Source organism: Schistocerca cancellata, chromosome 4, assembly GCF_023864275.1.
Source record: "Schistocerca cancellata isolate TAMUIC-IGC-003103 chromosome 4, iqSchCanc2.1, whole genome shotgun sequence".
In the NCBI taxonomy this organism is placed as follows: domain Eukaryota; kingdom Metazoa; phylum Arthropoda; class Insecta; order Orthoptera; family Acrididae; genus Schistocerca; species Schistocerca cancellata.
In genome coordinates, this window is record NC_064629.1 from 31,989,280 (window position 1) to 32,012,741 (window position 23,462).

The 23,462-nt window shown below is 45.2% G+C and overlaps 1 non-coding gene across 1 annotated transcript; it reads right to left on the reverse strand.

The window, feature by feature from the left end:
• Positions 1-22,867: 22,867 nt before the first annotated feature.
• Positions 22,868-22,942, reverse strand: Trnap-cgg (transfer RNA proline (anticodon CGG)). Its single transcript has one exon. It is a non-coding gene; the product is annotated as a tRNA-Pro (tRNA).
• Positions 22,943-23,462: the final 520 nt, after the last annotated feature.

A 23,462-nucleotide genomic window follows, 5' to 3' on the forward strand; every position in this document is an offset into this window, starting at 1 on the left:
ATGTCTATGAAGTCAAAATCGGTATGCATGCGACAGTATCCATACCAATACGTTCCAAAACGACGCGCATGAAAATGCGATTTTTCACTACTCATACCTCCGGTTCTATTAGTGAAAAAAGGTAGGGTCAAGTGTTTTGGATAACCCTTGGGCTGGGGACAATTTGTGAACCCAACAGAAGAATCGTCTTAGTGTCACTATCCTACAGTGCACGGTCAATGTATGAATGTTGCACACTTCCTCCTCCTTAGTCAAATGGAACAAATCGGTTGATCTATTTGCATTTGATGTGGTCTACGGTGGATTTTATGGGACTTATGTAGGCACCATTAGTTCTTGGGTGGTTTCTCATAAAACCCCCGAATAAGGTTTTTCCATTATACATTTTCGCCGTTACCAGCGGAACAAGCCCAACAGAGTATTCTAAGATGGCTATGCACAGCAGATGGCTGAAATTTTTAAGATATATTCTTATGGTTCCGATCTCGAATAACCTTGAAAATTTTCTTGCTATATTTATCCCTTTTCCAGGTACAGGTGTTCGAAGTTGCCCATTTCATACGTATAAGATTTCCACGGAAAAATTAGATAGATTGATTGATGACGGGTATACACGTGGTAAACTTATCACTTAATTAAGCGGACGGGTATACCGGGGACTGAATGAAATGAAAATGAATGAATGAATGCATGATGCATTTGCGTAAATTCATGGGTGGTTCCTGCGAAAACCTAAAAACAGTGTTTTTCATCATTTTTTCGAGATGAGCAGCGGAACAAACCCCAGGAGCGGATTCGAAGACAGCTATGCACAGCAAATGGCTGACATTTTTATGATATAACCTAAGATCACTATCTCGGAGTACCTTTAAAATTTTCTTGATATCTTTATCGACTTATCTGGATACCGAATGCTACGGTATTCTATTCCAGTACATACGAGCTCCAAGCAAAGCTCCGGCGATAACAACATAACAAGAGTTTAAAACCGATGGAATAACAACTTGTAATGATAATTTGGAACGCTCCATAGCAGCCTGCTCTCATATTCCAATGGGGAGCCGCTTTGCATGCAGAGAAATACCAATCTATGTGTCGTGTTCTACAGCTTGTCTACTGGAGTAATAAGCCCCTAAGAATGGTTAATGTGTTATACTGAAATGTAGGACCTCGAAGTCAAGAAACGAAAAGTGGAGTATATGGCGTAGACAACAGTCGAGTCGATGTATTGTCTGTAAATACCAAAACACAACACCACTGCCCGCCTTTTACATTCTCACGCAGTAAATCTATATCTGCAGCGTAAAAGAGGTCAATGAATCTATTAACTGTGATGGTAGGTGGCTTTTATACACCAGATGCCACCATCAAGCAAACATTACGCCCCACCAACAAACCTTTATAAAACTACGGAAGCAAACTGATTATGCCGGAAGTTACCCTAGCACGCGCTCACTGTAATGTAAGGTGGTGTACCATAATTCTGTCGTAACAAGTTGACATATGAAGCAATCGATAACACAGACTCCACCAAACAACGCATGATTCTGCGGAAACGGGTTCAGCGGTATTGTAGCTCAAGGACTAGAGAGTTGTTCTTAAGATTTCTGAACATATACTGTATTCGAGCAGTAGGAAACAGTTCCACACGTTCTGATTCACTTAGCTCCAGCATAGTGCAACGTACTAACCACAAAATACAACAGTGCAACCCGCCCTACACATGATTACTTGAACGTTAAACTCCTATGGAGTTTGTGTCTATGAAAAGCCAACAATCAATATTTTAAACGTTTTGGTCAGTCGAGAATCATATTTTTATGGTGCATCTCGAATGTGGCCTATTGCAGCAAGCCTGTTACTATATGAATATAAACAGAACTTCATGCCGATCTACCAACAACCGTTATAATCAGAATCGACTGTCTATGGAAATTCGAAGTATGAGAGGGACAGAGACTTTCAGTTTCTGGGACTTAATGCAGCGCAATCAATTTACGTCGTGGGTATGTAGAAACAATTAATGAGAAAGAGAATTTTTGCAAATCATACCAACAATAATAACAATACCATTATAATCCAGCCCTTTGAAATGACACTGATGAGCTAAACCATTACGATCACACGCGAAATACCTTCTTTGACTTTGGAACAAAACACATCACTGATTCTGTGAATGTGAGATCCGACAGTTTTTTTCATGTTTGTGGAGGTATGTGGCATTAAATGTCTACGCACAAGTCACGTAATTCACGTAAATGACGGGTCGCTGATTTGCGTACGCTCCATCTTCGACAATGTTCAATGAACGGTGGGCTCCAAAACACTTGTGCGTGCACCAGTATTGTACTCTTTCGGCAGTGATGCCACGGATACTACTTATACTTACTTCACAGAGCAGACAACCTTCCGAACCCCTACGTTTTGTGAAGTGTCGTGGACGTCCAACCATTCAACGCCTACTGTCCTTCTACCTCCTTCCGCAGATGCTCACGACAGTAGCGCGTGAATATTCCACCAGCTTCGCCGTTTTCGAGATAGTCGTTCACAGGCTCTGCGTAATAATAATCCACCCTTTGTCAAGTCGCTCATCTCAATGGCTTTCCCGATTTGCATCCCACATCTTCCCTAGGGTGATCACCGTCGGCGTCTGCTCCGCTAACATACTTTCGTTATAGCGTCACGTGCCCGCAACGCAACTAGGCAGCATCCAACGTCTCGATGGCAGTGGGCATAATGTTTTGGCTAATCAGTGTATTTACTTGACACTTTCTTTTTCTTGCCTTTTTCATTAAATACTATGAATAGTTCTCGCTTATGTGATGACATAAAATTAGAAATTTTATGCTTTTGATTCCAGGAAGCTTGTTCCAAGCTGACACTACAGCCGCTCTCGTCTTTTACATCTACATCTACATGACTACTCTGCAATTCAGATTTAAGTGCTTGGTTGAGGGTTCATGGAACCACAATCATACTATCTCTCTACCATTCCACTCCCGAACAGCGCGCGGGAAAAACGAACATCTAAACCTTTCTGTTCGAGCTCTGATTTCTCTTATTTTATTTTGATGATCATTCCTGCCTATGTAGGTTGGGCTCAATAAAATATTTTCGCATTCGGAAGAGAAAGTTGGTGACTGAAATTTCGTGAATAGATCTCGCCGCGACGAAAAACGTCTTTCAAAAAATGGTTCAAATGGCTCTGAGCACTATGGGACTCAACATCTTAGGTCATAAGTCCCCTAGAACTTAGAAGTACTTAAACCCAACTAACCTAAGGACATCACACACACCCATGCCCGAGGCAGGATTCGAACCTGCGACCGTAGCAGTCCCGCGGTTCCGGACAAAAAACGTCTTTGCTGTAATGACTTCCATCCCAATTCGCGTATCATATCTGCCACACTCTCTCCCCTATTAGGTGATAATACAAAACGAGCTGCCATTTTTTGCACCCTTTCGATGTCCTCCGTCAATCCCACCTGGTAAGGAGCCCACACCGCGCAGCAATATTCTAACAGAGGACGAACGAGTGTAGTGTAAGCTGTCTCTTTAGTGGACTTGTTGCATCTTCTACGTGTCCTGCCAATGAAACGCAACCTTTGGCTCGCCTTCCCCACAATATTATCTATGTGGTCTTTCCAACTGAAGTTGTTCGTGATTTTAACACCCAGGTACTTAGTTGAATTGACAGCCTTGAGAATAGTACTATTTATCGAGAAATCGAATTCCAACGGATTTCTTTTGGAACTCATGTGGATCACCTCACACTTTTCGTTATTTAGCGTCAACTGCCACCTGCCACACCATACAGCAATCTTTTCTAAATAGCTTTGCAACTGATACTGGTCTTCGGATGACCTTACTAGACGGTAAATTACAGTATCATCTGCGAACAACCTAAGAGAACTGCTCAGATTGTCACTCAAGTCATTTATATAGATCAGGAACAGCAGAGGTCCCAGGACGCTTCCCTGGGGAACACCTGATATCACTTCAGTTTTACTTGATGATTTTCCGTCTATTACTTCGAACTGCGACCTTCCTGACAGGAAATCACGAATCCAGTCGCGCAACTGAGGCGATACCCCATAGGCCCGCAGCTTGATTAGAAGTCGCTTGTGAGGAACGGTGTCAAAAGCTTTCCAGAAATCCAGAAATACGGAATCAACTTGGGATCCCCCGTCGATAGCGGCCATTACTTCGTGCGAATAAAGAGCTAGCTGCGTTGCACAAGAACGATGTTTTCTGAAACCATGCTGATTACGTATCAATAGATCGTTCCCTTCGAGGTGATTCATAATATTTGAATACAGTATATGCTCCAAAACCCTACTGCAAACCGACAATGCAAACTAGTCGTCTTGGCTATAACTGGGGCAAAGCGACAGCTCCATGAGGCAGTTTTCTACTAACTCAACGGTAAAGTGTTCACCCTTCAAAGGGAAGACTGGGGTAGCTGTCGGTTGAAATTTCGCTGGAGACCAGATTTTTACTTCTTCTGTGACAAAATTACATTTAGGCTGGTATATAACCAGTAAAGTAGTCTTTAGAAAACTTTCCCCTCATAAGGTTTTGTACTACCTTGACTTAATAACTTATAGACCAAAAAGTGAAAAACTTACTGATTTTCACGCTTGACATTGCTGCGTTTTCTTCAGATATAATTTTTAGCTTTTATGAATAAACAGTTGTAGTGACGTATTTGGGGCACTGAATAATTTTGTTAACTGGATTTCGTTACGTATCTGCCCTCTACCTGCACTGCTACATTTCCACACTGTTACGGTGCAGAATTGCAAAGGGTTAGAAGTTAGAAAATTTTATTAAGACTCATTCGCACTGTAACATCAAGTCATGCCAGAGGCAAAGGCGAAAGTAGGAAGTGAACCAGTGTGTCACAGGTGGGTCAGGTCGGCAACACATTACGACACCATCCACTGAGTAAAGATACACATTCAGCAGAGAATAGACTGCGACAGAAAACCAAACCAAGCGGGACGAGCATATTCATTAGCTCGTGAGGCATGTCGCAAGAGACTCTACCTCTTCCGTAAAGAAACACAGAGCGGGACTAACACAGCAGTTAACAGCTTGTTAAAGTGGCTATAGCGGAATAGGGAAGACACATTCGATCATTACAAACCGAGCCTTACGTCACAGCCTTTAAAACTCCAGCTCTCCAGCTCTCGCGATGAGTTGATCACTGGGGCCGATGGCATTCCCAGTATAGGCCTCGACTCCATTATTACGTTACTGTACTGAATCTATATCCTAGATGCTCCACACAGTCAATGACCTAGCCAAAAATGTACTCAACATTTTCACCTGATGAACTTCATGCTACTCGTGGTCTACCATTTACTGACAGAGGAACTGACTGTCTTCGAACAAAACCACATCGCAGAGTGCTGTCGGTACTGGACTTCGATGCAGAAGCCAATAACAGTGTCTCTTGGGGTCCACATTCCTGTTCAGCATCCAGGCGCCTTCGGGTGCTGACACTTACCAGAGATAGGGAGTAGAGATGGGGGATCCGCTCTTGAACTAATTCATAGAGTTGAATCTTTCAAAGGAGTGAACAATCAGTGATTCAGAAAAAAAGAACAGTAGCTCCAAACGTTTCCCACGGCAGAGAGAGAGAGAGAGAGAGAGAGAGAGAGAGAGAGAGAGAGACGGAGCATATCAGCAGCGCCTCTGCTGGTCACAGCACAGTGCACGCCACACAACACAGCCAGCGCCTGCCTCTGCCCTGCTTCTACCTTGGCTGCCTGCATTGTGCAGTGCCCCATTGGATTTTGTGTTTCACATATGCCGTGCCGTCTCTGTGCGTCGTCTGCCGCGTGCAGTGTCTGGCGCAGCTTAACTTCGCATCGCACTCTGTCGGCGATCGTTTCAGTCGCACGTCCTGCCCTCTGGGCAGTTGATGCGAGCAACAGGACAGAGAGCCACCAAGCGGATAACATAGGAACTACTTGCAACAACCTGCTCGCAGGGGAACGGACGATTTGTCTTAGAGCGGGTGAGTTCACCGCTCCCCCCACCCTCGGAACTCGCCCTCTCAACGCTCACCCCACCGTTCTCGACTCTAGCCAGAGCGTTGAGCAAAGCAACTCAGGTGTCACTCTGGTCTCTGCGGTCTTAGCTCACGCAGTAATACAGCTCGCGGCTCGACCTGCTCGACTTAGTGCTTCTGCATCGGAGTTCGTCTCTACTGGATATTGTTCTTCGTAGTAATACCGCTGTGTATATTACATTATTATGTTATGTATACATCATTTGTTTTTATTTTATTTTTATTTGTTTAAACTGATCAGATTAGGTTCCTGACGACTCCTCTTACTATAGGATTTTTATTATGGACACTCGAATTTACGCTTTAATTATGAGCGAACCGATAAACGTATCGCAAAATGTGATACGCCAATATTTTCCTTGTTTTATTCTGCGTAAGGCTATATGCAGCACTTTCGTTTTACAGTCAAATTTATATTTTTTTTTTTCTTATTCTGGTACGGATTTTGCTATTTTAGGCGTCTTTGGAAGGAAACGTTCACTTTAAAAATATATGGCTTGCGATGTATTTGTATGAGGTTAATGAAATTTTAATACATTATAGCCAAATATATTGTTAATGTAAATCTCAAGTTACAACATTTTCCGATCACCCAAAAAACCACGATAGTGCAAAATAAATCAATAATCAAAAACTTTGTCATATCGTGGAAATTTCAATAAACAATACTAAATTCTTACTCATTATCTGTGTTACTTCAAAATAGGATCAAATAAGATCAAAATACAGGTATAGTACTGGAATAAACCAAGTTTAAAGGGCAATGTGCCTTCCATTTATTTTCTATTGTAAATGAGTGGTGAGTCATGAAAAAGAGCTAATTCATTTCAGGGAGTGAACAGTTCTGATCCGATCTCTGAAAAGAAGAGTTTTGCCCATCTCTAGTAGGGAGGTGATTAACCGATCACACGACTACCAACAGGTACATTGTGAATGGGTCATCGAGACCTATAGTAGGGCCAAGTACACTCCAGCAGCCAGCACATGAATCACTTCTTGCTGAGCAACAGCCGTGGCACCAGAGTCGCTGACATCCTCTCCTGGGCGTACAATCGCTGACTCGACGGACGTCAGCTAGAGTCCAACAAGCAGCTGGAGAGCAGCAGCGCTTGCTGGTGCGCAAGAACGACGATTTGTAAACATCGTGAATAAAGGAGTGAATAATGTTTTCCTAGCATCGCTAACGTGTCACAGGTTTCCACCTGCTACCCTCACTTCATACAGAGGTGTCTCTGCTTGCCCTTTTCTGTAATACTTTCGTGGTTGTACTTCATGGACTGCACATAGTCAGAGATGGTTTTTATGTCAAAAGTGCATAATATCTTCCAAATTCGTGACGCTCTGAGGACGTTCGTGTTATGGGTACTTTCTTTTATTATAGAAGACTTTTGTCATAAGGATATCATGGTAAATTGCAATTCGTTTGTAGTAGTACTGTGTATACTTCATAGCATTCTTCGTTAGTTTAGTAAACAGCAGATAAACATATGAAATAAGTTAATCATCAATAATATGGTCTCCCACATTACCCAACAGTCCGCAGCTGTTGGTCTTGCGTAAAGTTCTCGCTTCCCGCGCCCGGGGTCCCGAGTTCGATTCCCGCCGGGGTTAGGGATTTTTCCTGCCTCGAGATGACTGGATGTTGTTGTGTCGTCTGCATTATCACCGTTCATCCCCATTTTGGTCGGAGGAAGGCACTAGCCTACGCTCCTCGGAGTATGGGACCTCATTATCGAACTCGTACCGTACTTTTTCACTAGTTTCATTTTCTTCACTGTTTTCGAGTCCTCTTTTTTAATCATTGCGAAAGATTTCCTTGCATTGTTCATTTTTCTGATTTTAAACTGTGTGTCATTTGCAGTTTATGAAATACCTTTATGGATGTTCATGTTTTGTAATCAGGGTTATTCTGCGTTTTCATTTGTGTTATTATATGTTGTATGTGGTGCCGGTGACAGTTTTTTTGAGGAAAACTGCTGTAAGTGAATAATGTTAAAAAGAATGTTATTTACTGGTAATGTTAATTGTGTCAGATGATGCTAATAAAGCGAATCACTTCCAGTGAATGAGCTTCATGTTTGCAGCACACATAAGACATAAAAAGAAAAATATTTACGACAACTATTGAAGAAACAGTTTAGTGAAGAGTAGTGCGCCCAACTAATTCCCATTCGCTCTTTACTTACTATGTTTGCGTTACAGTATGGATATTACTTGTAACTTGGCTTTTGATAAAAATTATAGTTACACAATTGCGAATGAGACTCATTAGGCTATGCTTCGCATATTTCAGCTGTCAGTCAATGCGGTAGCAACTGGCGTCGCTGCGTCTCCGAAAGGCGAGCTTCCCAAAGGCTAGCCATCTTAGCACGTCGGCTGAGTGAATGTATTCTTCCTGGTGAAACTATGTGACCGTCATTTACCTCCTGGTGTAGTTCACAGTTGTCCTCATATTTAACATTACTAATTATCTCTGTTAATCAACAATATCATTGTGAGAGCGTATTCCTAACAGTACCGGCTCACTAGCTAAGTGGTAATGCTCCCACTTAGTGCAGGGAGTGTTGCGTTAGCTCTTGGCTCTATTGTCGGTAGAGTTAAACATTTTGTCTCCTTTTACTTCTTCTCTTACCGAGCTGTAAGCTTCCGGATCGAAAACCGTTAAGGAAATCTTAACACCACCATCGTAAGTCTCATGGTAATTTCGATTTAGAACCCCCTACATTTGGCCGGTGTGGCCGAGCTGTTCTAGGCGCTTCAGTCTGGAACCGCGCGACCGCTACGCTCGCAGGTTCGAATCCTGCCTCGGGCGTGGATGTGTGTGATGTCCTTAGGTTAGTTAGATTTAAGTAGTTCTAAGTTCTAGGGGACTGATGACCTCAGATGTTTAGTCCCAGTGCTCAGAGCCATTTTCAACCCCCTACATCTAAATGCGAAATGGGTAAGAAAGTGTGACCTAGCAGCCTTGTTAAAACTTGTATGTACTTTTTGTTTATACCGGCACATCTTAGTTTTTTTGTGAATACACAGTTCAGTTGATTATGTGAAGCAGTGACTAATTTTTAGCTGGTTTTCTTTTTGGATATACTCTCACTGCGAAGTTTATATATTTTCGTGGTAATCCCGAAATGTTTCTTGGGTAGAATGAAGGACTTCACTAGAGACAGACCACATCGAGCTCGAAAGTGCGCAATATCTTGCTAAAGCGTGATGTTTTGAGCAGGCTCGTGTTACAGATAGTATTTGTTTCATTAAATTACACCTATGTCATAATGGTATCCTGGTAAACTGAAATTTATTTCTATTAGAAGAGAGAATATTTTTATAGCTTTTCTCATTGGTTTTTTGAATGTAGCTGAAAAACGTAAAAGAAAACGTAAAAGAAAAATCAGCAATACACCCCCATTAATTGAAATAGACAGACGGAGGTCAAGCAATTTTGGAATTCCACGCCAGTAGAAAGCCACTGGGTTGGAGATAAAACGTCGTCAATCCAAGTTTAAAGTGCATCTTTGTCTACAAAGAAATTTTCTTCACGGTTTTTCTATAAGGAGTAAGACAGATAAACGTCTGAAGGCGCTAGATCGGAAGAAGTCGTGAGATACGAATTTTTTTCCAGCCAAGCTCCTCGGTAGGTTCTTTCCTGCAATCAGCAGTGTGTAGATGGGCGTTCTCGTACAGTAGCAACGATAGTCGCTGTTTCCTTGATCATTTATTGTATGTTGCAATCGGTACGCGCCTCAGTTGAAACGGATGCCAACTGCGATGGACATATCCCTGGAATGTAGTTCTGAACACAAATGCGTAATGTTACATTCTGAGCAATCACACTCAATGGCCTATGCACTTTTTTCAGGCCAACCATTATTTTCTGTTTATCAAGTTGATACGCAGTGGTTCAAATCCCCATCCGACCATCCTGAATTAGGTTTCCTGTTATTTTTTATTCCCTCAAATTGATTTTTTCCGTTTCTTTTTCGTCTGTCTGTCTGTATGTCTGTTAAGACCTATTTATCTCAGGAACAGGTAGAGATATCGAGTAGAAATTTATATCAAATTCTAATGTCTACGGTCCCTTGGTGGTGTAAATAACTTTAGCTTCTGAGTCAATACAAACAAAAGGTACAAACATATATGTCACATATTTTGATACTCACAAACTCATTCATCAAATCCTATAGATGGACAACCCATATACATATCGACTTGGTGGCCTAGTAATGAAGCGTCTACTTGGCAATAAGAAGGTCATGGTATCGATTCCCGGTTTTTCGTCTTCGTTTTAACTTAGTCTCCACATCTAAACGGCGTGATGAGTCCCAGAAACAACACACGGTTCAGATTCCTGGTTAATCTATACGTCCCCTTTTCCGGCTGGATACCTTGGGTCGATCAGGGACACAAAAGCCGCCAAAGTGGCATCCAATAGCAAGACTTGCACCAGGAAATTGAATCACAGGAAATCATCATCATCATCATTATTATTATTATTATCACTATTACTTGTAAGCATAATAAAGTTTGTACAGAACCAACAGAGCACGAGTGCTGCTCGCCCTTGTCCAGCTTTTGTAGGTAAATTTTGCCCAGGTAGAATACGTACATTAATACCATTCACATAATATGCTGCACGAGAAAACGTCACTACGCCCTTACCTGTGTAATTATATGAGACGAAATGCGATTTTAAAACGGAAAGATGAGAGTGTGCTCCATCTTTGGCCCTTTCATTTACACTACATCATATTTATGAGTAAACCATAAATACATACATCACCACAGAATCACAAGTGGAAAGCAACATTTCCAGCAGAAGTTTCCCCAGAGTACCGTGTTGCCAGTTCGTGCAGCTGGCTGTTATGTGATTTTATTTCAGTGACTACAAAATCAAGTCAAAAGCACAAATTGGGTAGCCAAGACAGCTACTGAATATCAATGTCAACGAACAAGGAAATGGATGCACTGAACAATTTGTAATCAATCTTTTCCAATGTTGAGCATCCTTCATTACGACACAGTCATAACCAGTTCTCTGTGTAGGTTGGTGCTCTGTTGAAATGATTGTAGCTACATATGCTTAAGATCTGGGTTCGATTCGAACATCAGCCAACCATTATTAACAAGCTCAAACAGACCCTCTTCGCCTCTGGTAATGCAAGTCCAAAAATGTATGGTTGCACCCTGGTTCCAAACCGATATTAAACTTGTGCCCCTTCGCTAACTACTTTCGCAGAGTCAGTGTAGGTTGGACTATGACATAGGCGAAATTCATACCAGCTAGAAATTCTGTCACCAGTTTGCTTTCTTACAGGACAGTGTTTTTTCTACGAATGAACTACTCAACATGTAAGGTCACAGGATACTTATTTCTTATTGTGTTTCAACTTGAGATGTGGAAAATATTGGTGTTACACTGGGATTTGAACTCAGATCTCTCTTTGCGCGAGCTCTAATTTCTCATATATTATTATGATGAAATTTGTCCCTGTGTGGATGGGCGCCAGCAAAATATTTTCACACTCTGAAGAGGAAGATGGTGATTTAAAGTTCAGGAGAAGATCCAGCTGCAACGAAAAACGCCTTGGCCTTAATGATTGCCACCCCAATTCATGTATCATATTCTTGGCAGTCTGCCTGCTATTTCATGATAATAAAAAACGAACTGCCCTCCTTCGAACTTCGTCGATATCGTCCATCAGTCCTATCTGATGCGGATCCCACAATGCACAGCAATATATATACATATACTAGGTTTAAAAAATGGAATTTAATATTACTACACTTGAACTTACTTTACATTACAGAGGCTTTTGTCGGTATTTTAGAATATTGTGACACTTGACAAGCATCATTGATGTGGAGAATAGATGAAAAGAATATTGTGGCATTTGAGAAGCAGCATGGATGTGGAGAATAATTAATTTACGACTTCGTTGCACCTTAAGCCAAGCGGTATACAATGAAGAGTCAACTATGGCTTTTATCAGAGCAGACATTTGTTGGTAACAGTAAGAAAGTCATGACACAACAAATGAACACTTTACGTTTTCTACAGTGCTGCCCTCTGTTGGTGACAGTAAGAAACTCATAGTACAACAAATGAACAACCACGTTTTCTAACAGCCATCTGTCAGTGGCAGTACAAAACTCGTAGTACAAGGATCGAAATACGCTCGTTTCCTACAGTGCAGCCATCTGTTGGTGACGGGAGCAACTGGGGTGTGAAGCAGGACTTCATATTATGTTACGTTTCCAGTGTCTCCACGATGGAATTTATGGTGAAACTCATCTCCAGCAACTTTGTATTCCTGAGTCACTGTTTATATCTCATAAGGAAATGTTGGTTTTTAATTATTTGTGGAGAAATACTTCAACTGATTCAGAAAGAAGGACGTATAAAACTGTCCAGGGAAAGACTGTAATACAGCAGTACAGATCATTTAGGAAAGAAGTTAATAGGCATCTTCGGCGGCACTCGTATGAGAACGCCACTTCGAGAATTGTCAACCGGTAATTGTCGAAGCGCTTGGGAGAGCAGCAGTCACAGCCGCAACAGCATCGCAGCATTAGAAGCAGTTATCGCAGCCAGCAGTCGTCGTGACCAGCAGCAGGACCAGCCGTACCCTTCCTGGAGTCGGAGCCTCGCCGGAGTTGCAGCCTCCCCAGAAGTTTTTAATTATTTGTGGAGAAATACTTCAACTGATTGAGAAAGAAGGAAGTATAAAACTGTCCAGGGAAAGACTGGCATACAGCAGTACAGATCATTTAGGAAAGAAGTTAATAGGCATCTTCGGCGGCACTGCCTGTGTCGGCCACCTCTTTGGACCCGCAGTCACCGTCGCCAGTCCTGGCGATGAGTTCTTCGCCGCTCAGCAGCTTCCACCGCGCCAGTCGCCTACAAGACCCCACCACCACCACTACCACCAGCAGGGCAGGGCCCAGCCCCCCATTCACCGCCACCGTCGCCGTCACCGTAGCAGCAGCAGCTGCCTTCCACGACGTATTCACCGTCGTCTTCGTCTTTGTCTTCATCGTCCATGGTCCTCAGTGTTTTCCTTCTCCTGATTTGTTCTCTCTTTTTCCACCTCGACCACCCCCACCACCACCACCACAACCACCAGCGCCATTACATATACCTTCCCCTCTGCAGCCGCCACCACCATTACGTGGTGCGCCCAGTCACCCCCTCCCCAGTCTATACCCTCTCCTTACCATAGCAACAGCCACGCCCGTCACTGCCCCCACTACTGCCACACCTCAGCAACCCTCCACACCCACTCCCGGTCCCTTCCCTCTCCTCCCCCCTTCAACATCAGCTCCAGCGACCGCTGCTCAGGTGATCGCCCAGAGGGCCACGGTCCACACCGACCCTGCTTCAGCACCGACACTGTTACTGGAACCTGCCACCCCCCGCCACCTCCCAGTCGCTCCCATCCCTCAATCCTCCTCCATAGCCATAAAGCCCCCCAGCACCTCCCATGCCTCCTCCACTCCCAAAAAACATCCGCCTCCCCCTCCTCCTCCTCCCCTCCTCCTCCTCCCCTCCTTGACGCCATGGATGTCTCGCCTCCTGTTACCTCGGCCCCTGGCCTTCCCACAACCTCCCCCTCTGCCTCTGTCACCACGTACAGATACAGTCTTGCAAATCCTGAGCCATCCCTTCTAGAAGCCTGGAATCTTACCCTGCTTCTCTCAAATACTACCCCGGCACCCCTATCTCCCTCGTCAACCCTCATAGGGACTCCATCCTCATTACTTCTCCCAGCCCCACCCTCCACACAGGCATCCTCTCTAAGATCCCAATTATACACTTCGGACCTCGTGCCTCCCTCACCCCTGCTCCTTCCCCTTCTTCCTCCCACCAACCTCAACCCTCGCACTGCCCACCGACCCTCACTGCTGTGATCACTCGGCTTAGCCCAGTGATTACAGAGGAGGAGGTGTTGGCGGAGCACCAAGCACATCCTTACCTCGAGATCCGCGCTATCTGCCGCATCTGCAACCCCACCGGCCTCACTCGCCTCATGCGGGTGTTTTCTGAGCACACCCCCTCTGTGGACCTTCTCCTCAAGGAGGGCGCCCTACTCTTCAACAAGAGGTACAAAGTCGATTCTTCCAGTTCCCATTCCCAGCCCATTCACTGCCAGAGGTGCCTGCAATACAATGTGCTCCACACCTCTGAGTGTCATAAGGCTCCCGTTTGCCCCTATTGCAAAGAGGTGCACTTCCTCTGGCAGTTTCCTAGCCTGGAATCCCCCCATCCTGCAACACCTGTAGCCTTCCCCACCCCACCTACTCCCAAAAATGCAAGGCCCAACCCAACCCCTACATCTCCTGAATTCAGAGTCCCTATCTGTCCAATAGATGATCCCACTGCTTCCGGAAACACCCTTTGCCTCCCCCCCCCCCCTACAGCTGAGGACGTCATCAGGTTTGCAACCATTGTCCTTCAGAACATCCATCCCTTCCAGTGCCCCCATACCCTACAACAGATCTCCCTAGCTGCCCGTTCTGTCTTCCACCTCAATACCTTCGCCACCTACTCCCATAACCGGGCCCACTTTACCTTCTCCCAGCTCGACACCCTAGTTTTAACCCCACCATGGCGCAACAGCACCGTATCTTGTTGAACAACATTCGCTCCCTTCCTACCAACAAGAATCTCCGGATGCACACCCTCACAACCCACCGTGTGGATGCCTTACTCCTTAATGAAACCTTTCTCCAACCCAAACATGTCGTCAGCACATCTTCCTACCTCCTCCACTGTTCCAACAATCCCCACACAATAGCGCGTGGCAGGGTAGCCGTTGGCCGCCTTCATCAGATGCCTGTTCGGCTTCAACCCCTCCTTCCTGACCCCACTGAACACCTAATCCTTAGCCTTTTCTTCCCCGGCCTTACCATTACCTGCACCACTATCTATGTCCATGCCAATGCTCCAATTCCATTTCATTTCCTTTCCACATTGACCACGCCTTCTCCTCCTACGTGACTGCCAATGACCTTAAGATCCATAGTCGTACAGCAGCTCAGCTATGGCAGTGGCATCGGTTCCTTACCTCACTACAAGTTGATCTCCTCCCACTCCAACAACACACCCATCCTGAATCCAATACCACTCCCAATATAGTCCTGGCCTCCCCCAGTCTCCTTGTATGCATTATGGTAGACGTCCTAGACCCCATTGGCAGTGACCATCTCCCTGTCCTCCTTACCATGTCATATGGATGTAACCCTTGTCTCACTCCCCTCAATGACCCTCCCCTGAAATATGTCCATAACTACTCCTGCACCTACTGGAATGCCTACCAGGACACCCTCAATACCCAGGCCAAAAGCCACTCTCTCACCTACCACCACTCCGATTACATCACCTCTTTTCTCCAGCAGACCTTGTCTGAGGCCGTGGAGGCACATGTTCCCTCTACCGACATTTATCGGCAACATCCCACCTTACCCCCACATGTCATCCTGCTCCTACGAGAAACCCGTCATCTCTACCATGCTTTCCTCCACACACGAGACTGAGACACACTCCAACGACACCGGCAACTCCAGAGACACATTCGGAATTTGCTCGCGGCCAAAAAATGCTAGGACTGGCGGTAGACCTGCACCTGCCTAAATGCTACCCTCCCTATAAACTCGTCTAAGTACTGGCCAGCCTTCCACCGCCTAACTGGCTCTAAACCCTCCTGACAGTATCCACTCCTCATGATGACCTTCCTTTTCCTGACAACCTCAATAAGGCCAAGTATTTCGCTTCCTACCTCTCTGATATCCTTACTATCCCTGATGATCCCCTGTTCGATTACTCCTTCTTCCCCAATATCCACAATTCGACTGACACCTCTGCCCCTCCACTCACTCCTAGCTTCCACTACTTGGACAACATCCCAAACACAAATCTCAACACCCCCATCACCATTCAAGACATGATAGCCACACTTCACACTAAATGCAACACCGCTCCTGGTCACGACAGTGTCAGCTACCGCCATCTCCGTAAGGCTCTCATTTCCTTCCTTACCGTCCTGGCCAGACTTTATAATGTGGTCCTCTCTACTGGTTTCTACCCCAACCTGCGGAAAACCTCCCAGATCCTGATGTTCCCCAAGCCCGACAAACCGCCTTCTGACGATTCCTCCTACCATCCTGTCAACCTCACCTCGGTCTTCAGTAAGGACTTGGAGTCCATCGTCACTCAACGCATACACCTGCACCGCCTCCTACCCCTTACCCAATGTGGCTGCTGACCTTCCTTCTCTGCTGATGACCTTCCCCTGCATCTCACCCACCTCTTCTCCAACCAACTAAATTCCCATTAATCCTGCCTGGATTTCCGTCCCTCCCACCTACAAGTCCCTCCAAATCCTAGAACGCCATGCACTCTGTCTTGCCTATCGCAACCGTCTCCCATCCCCCAAGAGGATCCTATACAACTTGATTCCCTTCCAGCACCTTCTCCCTTTCATCAAACGGATATGGATCCTTTACACTTCCCGCAAGCTTGGTCCTCCCCACCCGCTCGTCTCTCCCATCCTCTACCACCCCACCCCATTGCTGCACCTGTACCATTGCATCCCACCTGCTCTCCATCTTCACACTCTCCATACCTTTTCCCAAGGTAGCTGCCGCCAACTCCCCCTCCCTGCTGATGTCCACATTCCTTCCATATACCCCTCCTACCAGATCTAATCCTCCCCCTCCCCCTTCACCCCTTTCCTCCAGGGCTCCCTCTCTCTTCTTTCTCTCCATCCTTTCTTCCTCCTCTCCCCTCTCCAATTTTTTCCACTTCCTCCCCCTGGACTTCCACACCTCACCCTACCTTCTCACCTCCCCTCTCCCTCCCTTTCTCTCACTGGCTTCTTCCCCCCTTCCCACCCTCCCTGTCACCTACACCCAGTGGCAGCCCCCACCCCCCTATCTCATCAAGTGTGTTCAGTGTTTTCTGTGCCAAAGATCGTCACCAGTGTTTAGTTCAATGGTGTTTTCTTCATTTCTGTGCATCAGTGTTAACTTCAGTGTGCTCCTTCGTTCGAGTGTGAAACTGATTACCTTCGTTTGTGTGCACTGTGGATCTTGTTTCTGATACCAGTGCCTTCCGACGAACGCCTTCATCACTATTCTTGTGTCTGTCTTCTGTTTTTAACATTCATGTATTTCTGTTTCTATGTCTCCATGTTTGCTATATGTTTTTTTTCTGTTGGCCGAAGAGCGGCATCTCTACGCCGCTCTGGCCCGCCTTTGTATAAAGGGAAAACACAATAAAGAAAAAAAAGAAGTTAATAGCCGGCCTCGGTGGCCGAGCGGTTCTAGACGCTTCAGTCCGGAACCGCGCGACTGCTACGGTCACAGGTTCGAATCCTGCCTCGGGCATGGATGTGTGTGATTTCCTTAGGTTAGTTAGGTTTAAGTAGTTCTAAGTTATAGGGGACTGATGACCTCAGATGTTAAGTCCCATAGTGCTCAGAGCCATTTTTTTAAGTTAATAGGAAGTGCAGGATAGTCAATGTTTAATAGATGCAATAAAGATGTGAAGACATCAAAAAACAAATGATTGTCAGAAGAACTGTCTCAGCATAAATGAGGAGCATTATCCAAGTGAAGATAGTCGTTATTCACTGGATGTAGGACAATGCCAAGTTTAAAGACAGTTCAGTGAAAGTGAATATTGATTTGTGTAGCCCTTAGTACTTCAGTTAAACATTGTAAAGTTTCTTTCAATAAACGATTTTAAATTTTTGCTAATCTGTGTTGCCATCTTTTTTTTTTTTTATTTGTCATAGCTATTGCCTGACTCTATCTGACCCTACGACAAATCATTAACGTAACTGCATACAAGCAAGTGATATCATAACAGCAACTATTCTAATGATAGGTAGTTTTCTTCTGGTACATTTCTATGTTTGAGACCAAGCGCACTTGGTGAGTACAAGTTTCATGAGAGTGATGAATGTTACCTCTCTTACAGATTTAGGGTATTCATCTTCAGTTTAAATTGAGCTAACAAGATATAGTAGGAGTTCTTTGGAACTAGTACACAGATTCTTTAACATTCCATACAGTACTCAATCTGGATCTGGTGCTGTATTGTGCATCACAGCCAATGCATGTTCCCACTTGCATTTAGTTAAAGTTTTGTTCCACCTCTGGGCATACGATGAACTAAAATTGAGATTGAATATCTGAATCAACTCCTGATTGTGGGTCACATTTGATACTAGTTTGTAGACGTTTCTGGAAATTAACCAGGTGATGGACGCCACCACCGGATATTGCCTTTTTAGATGATACCTCATCAGAAAATACAGGGAAAAACAGTAGGAGAAGTGGGAGCCAACGGTAGCTGAGGCAGGTGCAGTGGCTGTGGGAGTGGGAGGAAATGGCTAGGGGAGACGGACAGGAGAGGATGCCTAGGGGAGGTGAAGGACAATGACTAAGAGAGTGGTGGCAGTGGTTATGGAAGGTCTAGGAAAGGGCTGGGAGATGTGAGAGCGATATCTAGGAGAGATGGACAAAATAATATATGACAGGTGAGAGCAATGGATACAATAGGTGGTGGCAAGAGCTGGGAGAAGTGAGGACAGGGGATAGGAGAGATGCCAGCAAGGAAAAGATATGGGGAAAGACTATTTGCAATGGGAAGGGCTCTAAGAGGTGTAGAAAAGATTAGTTAATGCGGGGCTAAGGAACAGTTGAGGCAGGGACAAGGATCATTTCAGGCAGATGGGTAGAAGCAATGAGCAGCTGATGTGGGAGGAATGACCAGTTGAGATGGAGGGCATAACTATTTGACATGGAGGCAATGACCAGCTGAAGTGATGGAAACAACTAGTTGAGGTGTGTGCAATGACAAGTTGGACTAGGGGAAGTGATGAGTTGAGGCAGAGGAAATGAACAGTTAATGTGGGTGCAAAAGCCAGTTGAGTTGGGAGAAATGATCAGTTGAGATGGTGGCTACGATCAGTTGACACGTTGACAATGATCACTTTAAGTGGGGCAAATGACCAGTTGAGGTGGGGGCAATGACCAGTTGATGTGGAGGTAATGACCAATTGAGGTGGGGGCAATGAACAAATCAGTTGGGGGAAATCTAGCTGAGGTAGGTAAAATGACCATTTGAAGCAGATGGAGAACGGGACAGTTTACATGGTGGCTGCAGTCTGTTGATGTGATGGCAGTGAGCAGTTGAAGTCGGGAAAACGGCCATATCTACATCTACATCTACATTTATACTCCGCAAGCCACCCAACGGTGTGTGGCGGAGGGCACTTTACGTGCCACTGTCATTACCTCCCTTTCCTGTTCCAGTCGCGTATGGTTCGCGGGAAGAACGACTGTCTGAAAGCCTCTGTGCGCGCTCTAATCTCTCTAATTTTACATGCGTGATCTCCTCGGGAGGTATAAGTAGGGGGAAGCAATATATTCGATACCTCATCCAGAAACGCACCCTCTCGAAACCTGGCGAGCAAGCTACACCGCGAAGCAGAGCGCCTCTCTTGCAGAGTCCGCCACTTGAGTTTGTTAAACATCTGCGTAACGCTATCACGGTTACCAAATAACCCTGTGACGAAACGCGCCGCTCTTCTTTGAATCTTCTCTATCTCCTCCGTCAACCCGATCTGGTACGGATCCCACACTGATGAGCAATACTCAAGTGGGAGGAAGGTCTGGTTGAGGTGCAGCAAGGACTATCTGAGTGAGAGACAACGACTAGTTTAGATGGAGACAAAGACCTGTTGATATGGCGGTAATGAGCAGTTGAGACTGAGGGAATGTTTATATGAGGGGACAGCAAATACCAGTTCCAAGAAGGACCAGCTGGTATGATGGCTGCACCCATTTGAGGCAGAGGCAACGACCTGTTCAGGAGTGGGCAACGATCAGTTGAGCCTAAGGCAATAATGTTTTGATGTGTAGGAAACGATCAGTTGAGCTGGAGTAACAACCTAGTGATAGGGGACAATGACTATTTGAGGTGGGGGTAATAACCAGTTAAGGTGGGAAAGACCAGCTGAAGTGGGGATAATAACCAGTTGAGGTGGTGGCAACAACAGGGTCAACGACTAATTGAGGCAGCAAAGACCAGTTGAGGTAGTGGGCAACGAACAGTTAATGCAGGATCAATGATTTTTTATAAGAGGGCAGCAATGAGTTGAGATGGTGGCAGCAAGGAGTTGAAATGGTAGCAATGACCAGTTGAGGAGGTGACAATCACTTGTTGAGTTGGGATCAAAGATCATTTGATATGGGTGCAGTGACCACTTGAGGTGCAAAGAAAGACTGATTGAGGCAGTGCCAAGTACCAGTATGTTCGATCTGGTAGGACCACATTCACCTGAATATGAACAGCAAAAGGTTGCAGTACTGCCGAATTTCTGGGCCAAAGTTGAAAGTGGGCATCAGCTGCACTGATGTTCCCTCATCCATTAAAATAAGTTTGAAGTCTTACACATTGGTGATAATACATATGAGACAGAACACAATGCCTCATATGTTGGAACTGGGGCCAGCCATTCTGACAGGTCTGGACCAGGACAGATAGTGGGTTTCCTGGTCACTCGAAGTTCTAATGTTAGATGGGTATACAGCCGGCATGGTAGCTCAGCGTGTTCAGTCAGAGAGCTGACTGGCCTCCGTAATAAAAAAACTGAGTGAAAAGATCATTAACGAGGTTCAACGGATGCCATGTGACGTCTGCTACGACGAGATACAACGAACCATAACGAGCAAAATGTAAAAAGAAAGACAGTCTCATTGAGATTCCCAAGCTATCCACTTAGTGGATTTCTACGTAGTGCAGGTGCACGAGCAGAACTAAAAATAATAATATGTTCATTAATGTTCACTCTAATCATGTGTACATAGAGTGTAAACTGACACCATTTCGATAAAACGGTTGTTCAGATTATCTATGGATTATGTAACTAACTAACTAACTAAGAGAAAGAGTTTCACAAATTGAGCAAGTCAATAACACGTTGGTCCACCTCTGACCCTTATGCAATCAATTATTCGGTTAGGCTTTGACTGATAGAGTTGTTGGATGTTCTCCTGAGACATATCATGCGAAGTTCTGTCCAGTTGGCGCGTTAGATCGTCAAAATCCCGAGCTGCTTATCGGGTCATATGGCGGACGACACTCATGTTGATATCCCACTGATGTCCAGGAGTATAACAAGGAGAGCTCACAGACAGAATGTGTCACTGATGTCACTGATTAGATTCCCGTACCCCCAACCTCACCACCATCTGAGAAAGGCCAATTCCCCTACTATAAAATGGCGGGAAATGGAAATTCAAAATTTTGGCGGTAAATTCAAAATTTTCGTGAGAAATTCAAAAATAGCCCAATTACACTAGTGAGTTTTATGAGTGAGTATAGCTGTTGTAAGTAGGAGTTGGTGGGAAATTCCGAGTGGTTCTTTGTCATGCTGGAATACTGGCCATGGCACTGTAACGTCACACTCCAGGACTTGGAATACGAGCACTAGCCTAACTATGCCGTCAGAATCCAAGAAGGCTGACCTGGAATACAAGATGGCGACTGGGGCATACTGGCACTAGCTCTATGACGTTACAGCCCAGCTCAGACCTGTCGGCCTATTTATATTACAGATTGGAATTCTGGTACACTGGCCAAATTCTGGAACACTGATGCACAGCTGGAACACTGGCCAGAGACAGAGGATGTTTGTGCAAGTCCAGCTCTGTGACATGCTTTCTCCAGCTACTGTTCACTCAGAGGTGTATGGTCACTTCATTTCTTAACTCTACGAAAGGCTGTCACTCAGAGATGTGTGGTTACTTATAGATTTCCTGTATACTGCTTTTCCCAACTGCAGTTCCTCTAAATCGCCCTGGAGTCGCACCAGTGACAGTTCCGTGAACAGAGACGTCACTTGCATGCTGTTGTTCAACTACTTCACGTGAAGTGGAGGATAGCGCTGCACCCATACCCCTCGTCCTAAGTTTAACTCCGCATATGCTATGTGAAAACCAACTGCAGGGAGTAGAATAGTAACAATTCATCTTTGTTTGAGCAAATGGAAACCAGGCCAGGTGAAGTCTCCTTTCCCCGATCGCTAAGTTTGTGATCGAGAAGTCCGCCCACAGCCGCTAAGAGCTGTGTCACCGCGCACCACTGCCGACGTCGGAAGACAGGGCCTCAGGGCTCGTCACGTCGCGTAAGACATGAGGGTCTCGAACTAAAACGACGGTTAAGATGAAAGAAAACACTTGTACTGTAATTCAAGTGACAGGTAAGGTAGTAACAGCAGTGGGAATGAGAGGAATGCTGGGTTTGAGAAGCACCATAGAGCTGCTTCAGCCAAGTCCACTCTGTAGGGATTGTGCTGAGATGGTTACTATTGGCAAGCACCAGAGAGTTGCTCCAAACAAGTCTTTACAAGTCTTTTCAATAGGGAACGTGCTGCAAAGATTACTATTGAGAAGAACAAGAAAGTTGCACCAGCCAAGTCTACTGAATAGGGAATGAGAGGGGAATGCTGGGACAGATAGGGAGAAGCAGCAGTAATATTCAACCCACATACACAGACACAAATTCTGGATGGAAACTGAAAATCAAGCGATGCACTTTCGTCCACCTGACGATGAGCACTTGTGCACAGTCTCTGGAGTGGGAATAATATTCCAGTGCTATGCTTGTAAAAGTCAGCACAAAATAAATTGTGTGTAATATGGACTATGGTTCCAGAATGAGATTTTCACTCTGCAGCGGAGTGTGCGCTGATATGAAACTTCCAGGCAGCTTAAAACTGTGTGCCGGACCGAGACTCGAACTCGGGACCTTCGCCTTCCGGGGGCAAGTGCTCTACCAACTGAGCTACCCAAGCACGAGTTATGCCCCGTCCAAACAACTTTACTTCTGCCACTATCTCGTCTCCTACCTTCCAAACTTTGCAGAAGCTCTCCTCCGAATCTTGCAGAACTAGCACTCTTGAAAGAAAGGATATTGCGAAGACTTGGCTTAGCCAAAGCCAGGGGGATGTTTCCAGAATGAGATTTTCAAAAAAATGGTTCACATGGCTCTGAGCACTATGGGACTCAACATCTGAGGTCATCAGTCCCCTAGAACTTAGAACTACTTAAACCTAACTAACCTAAGGACATCACACACATTCATGCCGGAGGCATGGTTCGAACCTGCGACCGTAGCGGTCGCGCGGTTCTAAACTGTAGCGCCTAGAACCGCTTGGCCACACCGGCCGGCTGAGATTTTCACTTTGCAGCGGAGTGTGCGCTGATATGAAACTTCCTGGCAGATTAAAACTGTGTGCCGGACCGAGACTCGAACTCGGGACCTGAAAGGTAGGAGACGAGGTACTGGCATAAGTAAAGCTGTGAGGACGGGGCG